The sequence below is a fragment of the Pantherophis guttatus genome, chromosome 3 (genome assembly GCF_059756535.1).
Source record: "Pantherophis guttatus breed Tessera chromosome 3, ASM5975653v1, whole genome shotgun sequence".
NCBI classification, from domain to species: Eukaryota; Metazoa; Chordata; class Lepidosauria; order Squamata; family Colubridae; genus Pantherophis; species Pantherophis guttatus.
The window spans coordinates 26692723-26701872 of record NC_142065.1 but is presented as its reverse complement, the minus strand read 5'-3'; the positions used below and the strand labels follow the sequence as shown (position 1 = coordinate 26701872).

Here is a 9150-nt window from a genome sequence, read left to right as displayed (position 1 = left end):
ATGATTGCGTGACTAAGCTGGGATCGTCAGAGGCTTTTAAATGCATTTTTTTTACAACCCCTTCAGCCGAAGAGGTTGTAGAAAAAATGTTTTTAAAAGAAAAAAAAGCCTCTGACAATCAGGCAACTCGGCTGGGATCGTCAGAGGCTTTTAAAAGAAAAAAGAGCCTCTGACGATGCCAGTTGAGCTGCCTGATTATCAGAGGCTTTTTTTTTCTTTTAAAAGGCTCTGATGTTCCCAGCTGAGTTGCCTGATCGTCAGAAACTTTTAAAAGCATTTTTTACAACCTCTTCGTCTGAAGAGGTTGTAGAAATAATGGTTTTAAAAGTAAAAAAAAAAAAGTTGGCCACGCCCGCCCAGTCACATTACTCCCCCCCACCAAACCACGCCCACAGAACCGGTAGTAACAAATTTTACATTTCACCACTGTATTGAGCCCACCGTCATCATATAATTGACTCTGACTTTGTCCTAAGCATCAAGAAATATTATCCAGTAGCATCCTGAAGACAATTTTTGTAGAACTTCTGGTTTTTTGGTCAGAGATGCCATATATGTAAATACTCAGAAGTAACCTTCTGCTATATTGCTCAATTAACATCAAAATAGTAATATTTTTATTACCCTAACCATAATATTGTAGTTACTAATGTTCACACCTTTTGTAGCCAAAGCTTCTGTTTCAACAAAAATGAGAAGAATTGCTCCCGTTTTGGGGGGTGGAGGAAGAATTGAAGCATACCAACCAGTTTGGCAAAACTCTGATAGCAGGTCTGTGCAACTGTAGTTCTAACCAAATTTCTGTTCATACATTGTTTTGCCCAGCAGTAGTTTTTTTATCATTCTAAGTCATTTGCTGAACCTGAAGGACAGCATGAAGCTGCTCACCACCTTTCTCCTTGTGGGTCTTCTAGCTCTTTGGATGGGATTCCCCTCCACAACCGGGAGCGACACCCCAGCAGGTGAGACATAAAAGCAGCTGTTTGGTGAAGAGAGATGATGGAGGAAAGAGAAGGAAGTCTCAGTGAGTTGTATGCCTTCATCTTTACTTTTTAAATTGTCTATTTGGTGTAGCTGATTGAATATTAATTTATATTGCCTTTATTGCAGTTATTGTTATCAGGAAAAATAAGATAACGTATTTTAATATGTAATGCAGTTTCAGAAATATAACATGCAAATGTTTAAATTTAATTGGAGATGCTCCTAATACAATTTACTGCAGTGCTGATTTTATTCAACCAAGAGAGAGTGGGGAAAGGAGGGAGGGAGAGAGAGAGAGAGAGGGAGAGAAAGAGAGAGAGAGAAGCTGCATCTCTACATGGCAATTATATTCTCAAATATAATGTCCATTTTCTCCCAATAAGTTGAAAGTGCACATTTCCAATCAATCTATATTAATTTTATAACACTTGAAAAGAAATAAGAATGATAAAGAATTCTAAAGTTGAAATTGATTACTTAACCAACTTCACATTGTTTTGACAGTTTTTTAAAAACCTATAACATATTGCAGGGCTTTGAGGTTGGAGAAAATTACAATTCATTCTGATAAGGTTTAAGTGAAATATGCAGCTGGAAGTCTGAAAAAGTTAGTGGATTGAATTAGTCTTTGAAACAAAGGTAAAATTAGGAATTCTACCGAGAATATGTTGAACAATATCTCTGGGAAAATCTCCTATTGCTTCTTGGCAACTTCACCAACTATTCCTCCAAAGTGGGTAGCACTGAATCTTTCTCTGTGCATATAATAAACTTGCAATAGTTATCATACATTGAAATAGTCTTCCATGACTTTTTTCCAATTGTTCTGGCTTCAGTTAGGAAGGAGGAGTTGTTCAGAGTTTCCCTTCTAAGAGGTGTAAATCTAGCAGCAGATAGAATAGATAGAATAGAATTCTTTATTGGCCAAGTGTGATTGGACACACAAGGAATTTGTCTTAGGTATATATGCTCTCAATGTACATAAGGAGAATAAAATACATTCATCAAGAATAAAAAATACAATATTTAGTGATAGTCAAGGTTACTAATTAGCTATCAAATCATACTAGGAAACAAATAAAAACAGTATAAATTGAAAGATACAAGCAACATGGTTATAGTAATAAGTGGGAAGAGATAGATACTAGGGAGGAAGAAAAGAATAATAGTAATACAGTCTTAGTAAAATATCTGACAGTGTTGTGGGAATTAGTTGTTAAGCAGAGTGATGGTATTAGGGAAAAAACTGTCCTTGTGTCTAGTTGTTCTGATGTGCAGTGCCCTATTGCATTGTTTTGAGGGTAGAAGTTGAAACAATTTATGTCCAATTATGAATTTTGAAAATTTGAAAGATTGAAATCCTTTCTGAGGTAGCTCTGAAAGTGTGGGACAAAGATGCTAATTAAATCCTCTCTTCATTAGCTGTGGTGGAAAAGTTGTTAGAATGCAGTACTGCATGTTACTTCTGTCAGCTGCCTCCAATTTGGCAGTTCGAAACTCTCCGATCTTAAAGTTGACTCAGTAAAATGAGGACCCAGATTGTTGGGGGCAATATGCTGACTTGGTAAACTGCTTACAGAGGGCTGTACAGCACTGTGAAGAGATATATAAGTGTAAGTGCTATTGCTATTAGTCTCCTGGAAAATGAGTTCAACTCTTTTTTTCAACAATCTTTGGTAATAACTTTGAGGTTGAAAACATTGAGGATTTTTTGTCTGCTAATTACATGTACATACATACCGGTGGTGGGTTGCTACCGGTTCGCCCCGGTTCAGGTGCGCGTGTGAGTGAACCAGTAGCGGAGGGATTTGGAACCTGCCCCTGATACATACACATATACACAGCAATAGCAATAGTACTTAGACATACGTCGCTTCATGGTGCTTTATAGCCCTCTCTAAGCGGTTCTACAGAGTCACCATATTGCCCCAACAATCTGGGTCCTCATTTTACTGACCTTGGAAGGATGGAAGGCTGAGTCAACCTTGATCAAACTGCTGAAAGTGAGCAGATTTAGTCTACAATATTGTATTCTCCCCACCGCACCACCATGGCTCTTATATATATATTTCCCTTTTTACCCCTACAGGTGGTTGTGTCTTCCAAAATCCTGGATTCTCTACCAGAGGCTTCGGAGTTTGAGGCTCTGATTAGTATTTTAGCTGTTCCTAGCACTACAGTCATCTGGTCAGAGAGCTCTGATGTCGTTCCTAGATCTTTGGAGACTCTCTCTCAACCTAGAAGTCACAACCCTAAGTGCTCTTACCATCAAGTGAGAGCAACATCAAGAAAGAGTATGAAAAAGTGGAAAAGGGCCTGAAGGTGGGGAGAAGATGTGGAAAGTAAAAGCTAAAGTGGGAATGGAAATTGACGCAATGGTGTTAAAAGTATTGTTGCCAAATAAATCTGCCTTTTGAAATTGACTGATGGTGAATTAATAATATATACTGTATATTAATAATGTAATGCAATGTAATGTAATAATTCTACAACATTTTTCCCATTTCCCCTCTGCCATTACCAGAAGGTCCAGATAAACAGAAGTCAGGAGTGTGTCCAATCGATCGATGTATGTGCACTGGTCCTCTGCCTAATGACTGCCGGACAGATTATGGTTGTGAAAAAAAGAAGAAATGTTGTTACTCTTGTTGTGCAATGCGTTGTGTGGACCCAAAATAGGAAGCTCCAGGATTCAGGTAGTACTTTCTTCTCAGGGATGTACTGGTTTCCATATTATCATGGTCTTAATGAAAAAAGGAAATATCCTCCATGCTCGCTTCCCTTTAGCCGTGTAGCCTAATCTTCTCCCCATTCTTTCCTTTCTTTCGTTCTTAGGTGAATACAATTCACTTCACCTGCCTTTTGATTCCTTTGCTTCAGATTAGTTACCAGAAACTTTGATCAACCACATGGAAACCTAATTTGCTGGCATTGTTATATTTCATCAATCTTCCCATTTTATATACAGTCTTTCTTTTATGTACACTGAGAGCATATGCACCAAGACAAATTCCTTGTGTGTCCAATCATACTTGGCCAATAAAAAATTCTATTCTATTCTATTCCATAGCAGCTGGTCCTTACCACTTAAAATAAGTTCTTCAGCCATCCATTGACAACTAGGGTTCCTCCAACCTAGGCTGACAGAAGTTTTTCTTTATTATGCCATTTGGCTGCTTCCTTGATGCTGCCTCCAGCAAAATGTTTCTTCTTGAACTAGTTTGGTAATGAGAAACATAGATGCTTGTTTACTTTTGTGTTGTTGTTAAATTTTAAGCTCTAATTTGTAATCTATTAACAGGCTTCCCCATTGATGAAAATGGTCTGGCAACTCCTTGTAAAACTCCAATAATTTTACAGCATCTTTCTGATCCCTTCATCACCCTCAGAAGTGTTTCTTGATCAAGAGATGAAAACAGGAAGATATTTGCTACATGTTTTATTCTTGGTTATTTCAGAGAACTTTCCCTTCTTTCCTTCTTTCCTCTCTCCCTCCCTCCCTCCATTCCTTCCTCCCTTCCTTCATTCCTTCCTGTGAGTACAGCTTATTATAATGATATTATAATGATTATGAAATATGAAAAATAAAGGAAGATGATTTTTTGTGATGGAAATTGTTTATCATAAATAAAATTAGCATCTCAAATTTCCATTTTCAGTTCTTTATTTACCTACAGAATGCATTTTAGTAATCTCTAGTATACAAAATTTAAATACAATATTTCCCCTATGAAGACAACCTATCCATGGCGGAATAGATTCCATTAAAGTATGAGTTGGTCTCATATTTTGGTATCACCAAGAAGGAAAGATTAAGATCTTGAAAAATACTTTTAAAGGTCACATTGTTTACAGAAGCCTTGAAGTTTAGTACTGCTATTGTTTAACCTGTTAACTACCCTACCTTAATATAAATAAATAAATAACTTTTATTTGCGGTCACAGACCAAAATACAAATATAATTGCAAAAGAACGTGGGAAAAGCAACATCATAAACAGTTGGCTACCAGAAGCCTTGGCTGAGAGGAATTACATCGTTCTCCTCTAATAGTTACAGCTCTTAAAAAAAATTTAGAAACCGAAAAATAATGTGTGGAGCAGCCATCCCCTAAAAATATAAGGTCAAATTACTAGCATTGGATCCAGAGAGATCTGTTTCTAAGAGAGACAGTAATTTAGTCCTGCCTGCATTATATATAGAGCAATATAAAAGAACATGCTCCACAGTTTCAACCTCAGCTCTATCACAGGGGCATAACCGCTCACTTATCGGGAGCCTTTAAATCTGTTAAACCTGTTAATTATTCTTTCTTCAGATACATAATGTAAAACGGGTCAAATTGGGTTTCAGATAGATATAGAACTTTATAATATTATTGTTGCAATATGTCATTGTTCAGCTGCGGGGATAATATGTAGTTTTGTTTTTTGTCATTTTAATTCACATTTTTAATGTTTTGTTTTGTCTTTTTAAATTGTTTTTTGGATTTTGGATTTTAATCTTTTAAGTAGACACCTCCAATGTTGTGACCTCAAATAATAAATTTCATAGCAGCCCAGAACCATATTAGGATTGATAGTATCGAAAGTCCCCAAGAGATCTAATAAGACAAGGAAAGCTGCACTCCAAGCATCTAAGTTACAATTTAGGTCATTCACAAGAGCAACCATATATGCTCCCACCCCTTGCTTCAGTTTGATCCATGACTGAAAGGGCTATAACTCCTTCATTTCCATCCTCCTTTCAATCAGCTCTTCCCTAGTTAATCCTGTTTCTCTTCAAATCACACTCATTTTCCAAACTGCATATCATCTCCTGTTGCACTCCTCAGGTCTAGGAAAATTTGTTTATATCCTTTGGAAATATTTAATTCAACCAAGATTTTCCCATTTTGTTGTTTGCAAAAGTTCTAATACATCTGGGAGTTTCTAGTCTGGAAAAGGTGATGCAACTGATTCAGATGATAAGTTTGTGACAGACTACTTCCCTTAACAGTAAAAGTAGTAGCACTAAATCATTTTCATATTAAAAAAATAAACTTGATTGACTACTTATTTGTAAGAGGAATGTTTTATTAATTCCAAAAGTTGTGACCCCCTACTCCTTCAGCCCTGAAAAGAATATTTCATTCCTTCCATCATGCAGGGTTTATAATGGATCATATATTTTCACAAACCTATATACAACAATTTTGACTCACTTGATGAAGTATATTCTTCTGTGAACAAAATGTATTTTACTGAGGTTAAGAAACAATGTGATTTGCCTTGACCAGGTATTTCAAATCACCTTGAAATCTCCTTTGGAGTAAAATAAATTATTGTGTGTGTCAAAGAAAATTGCACAGGTCAAATCAAAGTAGTCTAAAAGCAGTGTTTCTCAAACCGGGCAACTTTAAGCCATACGGACTTTAACTCCCAGAATTTGAGATTTATGAGAATTGAAGTTCACATGTTTTAAAGTTGCCTAGTTTGAAAAATACTGGTGTAAAGCAAAGCAATCAGTAACTTAGCTTTGCTTTAGAAATAGGGAGATCACATTATTTCATGAAACATCTTCAAGGAGGTGTTAAAACAATTTTTAGTCTTATTCTACAGCATTCTCTGCACTTCTTCACCCTGTTTTAAGCTTACTGGATAATGGAAAGAATGGGAAAAAAATCAATGGAATTATTTGCCCTTGGACTAGAGTGACATTGGGCATGAGCTGAATGGCATATGTTTGGCCATTCTAGGTAGTGTCTCAGTGCTTATAGAATACCATGTATTATTGTATTAAAAATTAGACAATATTAAATGAGTAAAAGATAAGCTCAGCTATATCTGGTGGTCTTGGAAACAAGCATTCACCTTGTAATAGTTCTACAAGATGGTAACAATTTTTGGGAGATGTTTTTGTACATTATTATTCCATCCCATCACAAGCATGATTTAATAATAATGCAAAAATTGTTTTAAATAGAATGGCTACTATTTGCTTGCATGCTGTGAATTCCTCTAGAGGTGTTCAAGCTGGAGCTGCGGTGACAGTGACACCACAATTCAAAGGCCTAGTCCACTCCACTATGGTCCTGATGCGACATGCAAAATCACACTTTCCATTTGTGAAAGTAAACATAATAATACAAGACAGCTAACAAGCATTCTGCTTAGCTTGGCTTTTGGTCATTTGTGAAAGGGAAAGAAAGAGAAGACTTGTATGTCCTATTTGTTCAATAACTACATTAAGAGTAAGAAAGATGTTGCCCACCAAATATCGACACTGAATCTTCCATATCTGGAAAACCAAAAGTGATGTCAGACATTCTCAATCTGCAGGTGCTTTAAGTTGCAGGAATTGCTTTTTCCATGAGGGAGAGAATACTACAAAATTGCCAGCCTTTGCAAAATACTCCAGACAAGGATGTCAGATGTAAATGCCTTATTCTCTAATGTGTAAATAGTGTACAAACAGGGTATCAGGGGTTAACTTATTCTTCACTTCTTAATGTATTCATAACTCACCACTCCCACATATAGCTCCACCCATTGTATATATAAGGAGCTACCTACACCCTTTCCCTTGCTTCTATCTGTGAATATTCAGTGAATATAGAATGCCTATTGTAAATAAAAGAATATATAGTTAAACCTTCAACTCTTGCTAATCTTATTGAGTCTGATCCTAAAAATATTGCAACAAGCTGGTAGCAGAGGATGGTTAATTGACTCAATAAAAACTTAAAAATGTCTAAGAAAGATAGGCCCAACACCAGGGCCTACAGCAAAGAAATGGACAACGCGCATGCGCGAAACTACGCAGACGACCCGGGAAGACATGAACTGGTGAAAGAGCCACGCAGACTCGTTGCGAGCATCCCCATGCCGTTTTGCGATTTTCTACACTTGCGAGACCACGGACTACCTCAGGTTGTAAGTAATGGACAAAATAATGTGGGAAACTTACCCAGTGACTTCCCAAAACTAAGGGTTGATGGCATTAATTTGCAAGAATGGTATCAACAGCTCCAGGTGGTCTTTATGAAAGAAAACTTACTATTCTTTATCACTAGTCCCCCAAAAAGACCTTGGACTTTAAAAATAGATTGTTTACACCATAGAGCTTTTTACTTAATAATATCTAGTATGTCTCCTGCAATGTATCATAGCATCAAACCAAATCAGACTGTTTCTGAAATTATCCAATGTATGTTTAATTTGTTTCACAGCGACAGTGTAGCTACCACCACAAGAATGTCTAAGGATTTCTTTTCATCTAGAGTGAAACCAGGGGTTTCCATAAGTGAGCATTTAATATCTTTAAACAAAATAAGAGCTGAACTGCATTTGAGGGGGGAGGTGATCTCAGACCAAACAATGAAAAGTGTTATTATCAACTCACTTGATCCATCATGGGACAATTTTATGTCACATTTAGACACAATCAATCTAGGATATTTATCCATAGAAAGTCTATCCAACAAATTGATAACAGAAGATAATTCAAGGAGGAATCGTTCTAACAATCACACAGAACACAAACCATATAGGAAAGTAGCTTTCCAAGAAAAATATAGTGGAACATTTAAATGCCATAATTGTGGATCCAGGGAACACAATAGAAGAGATTGCCCAAAACTTTTAAAAGAAAGATATAGATCAGAATACAGAAACAAATACGATTATAGACAGCCTTCCATAGAAAGGCATAGATATAGGAGCCCACCAAATCACAGAGAAAATAGAGGGGGCAGAGACAATTCAAAGGATAGAAAATCTGGTTCACTGAATGGATTAAATAAACAAGACAACACTAACACACAGCAAAGTGAGAACAATAATTGGCTTATTGATTCTGGAGCAACTAATCACACCACTAATAACAAAAGTATATTATCTTCATTTACAGAAGATAAATTTGTAATTAAGGTAGCTAACCAAGAAAAGGTTCAAGTATTAGGTAGAGGAAATGTAACCTTGCCTGGTCTAGGAAAAATAGAGGGGGTATTGCTAATACCTGAAATACCTCATAACATATTAAGTGCCATAAAACTAAGCAGAGATTCTGACATTAACATTGTTTTTTCAAAAGGAAAGGCAACTTTGGAAAAGAATAAAATAAATATAGGCACTGTGGTGATTAAAGGAGGCCTACCTTATCTGATAACAAAAGAAAAATGGTTACA

General features: G+C 36.3%; 1 long non-coding RNA gene across 1 annotated transcript; it reads left to right on the top strand.

Annotated features, from left to right (window-relative positions):
• The first annotated feature begins 836 nt into the window (after positions 1-836).
• On the top strand, positions 837-4630 carry LOC148114524 (uncharacterized). The gene is made up of 3 exons (XR_015732850.1): positions 837-962; positions 3509-3680; positions 4286-4630. It is a non-coding gene; the product is annotated as an uncharacterized LOC148114524 (long non-coding RNA).
• The last annotated feature ends 4520 nt before the right edge of the window (positions 4631-9150 follow it).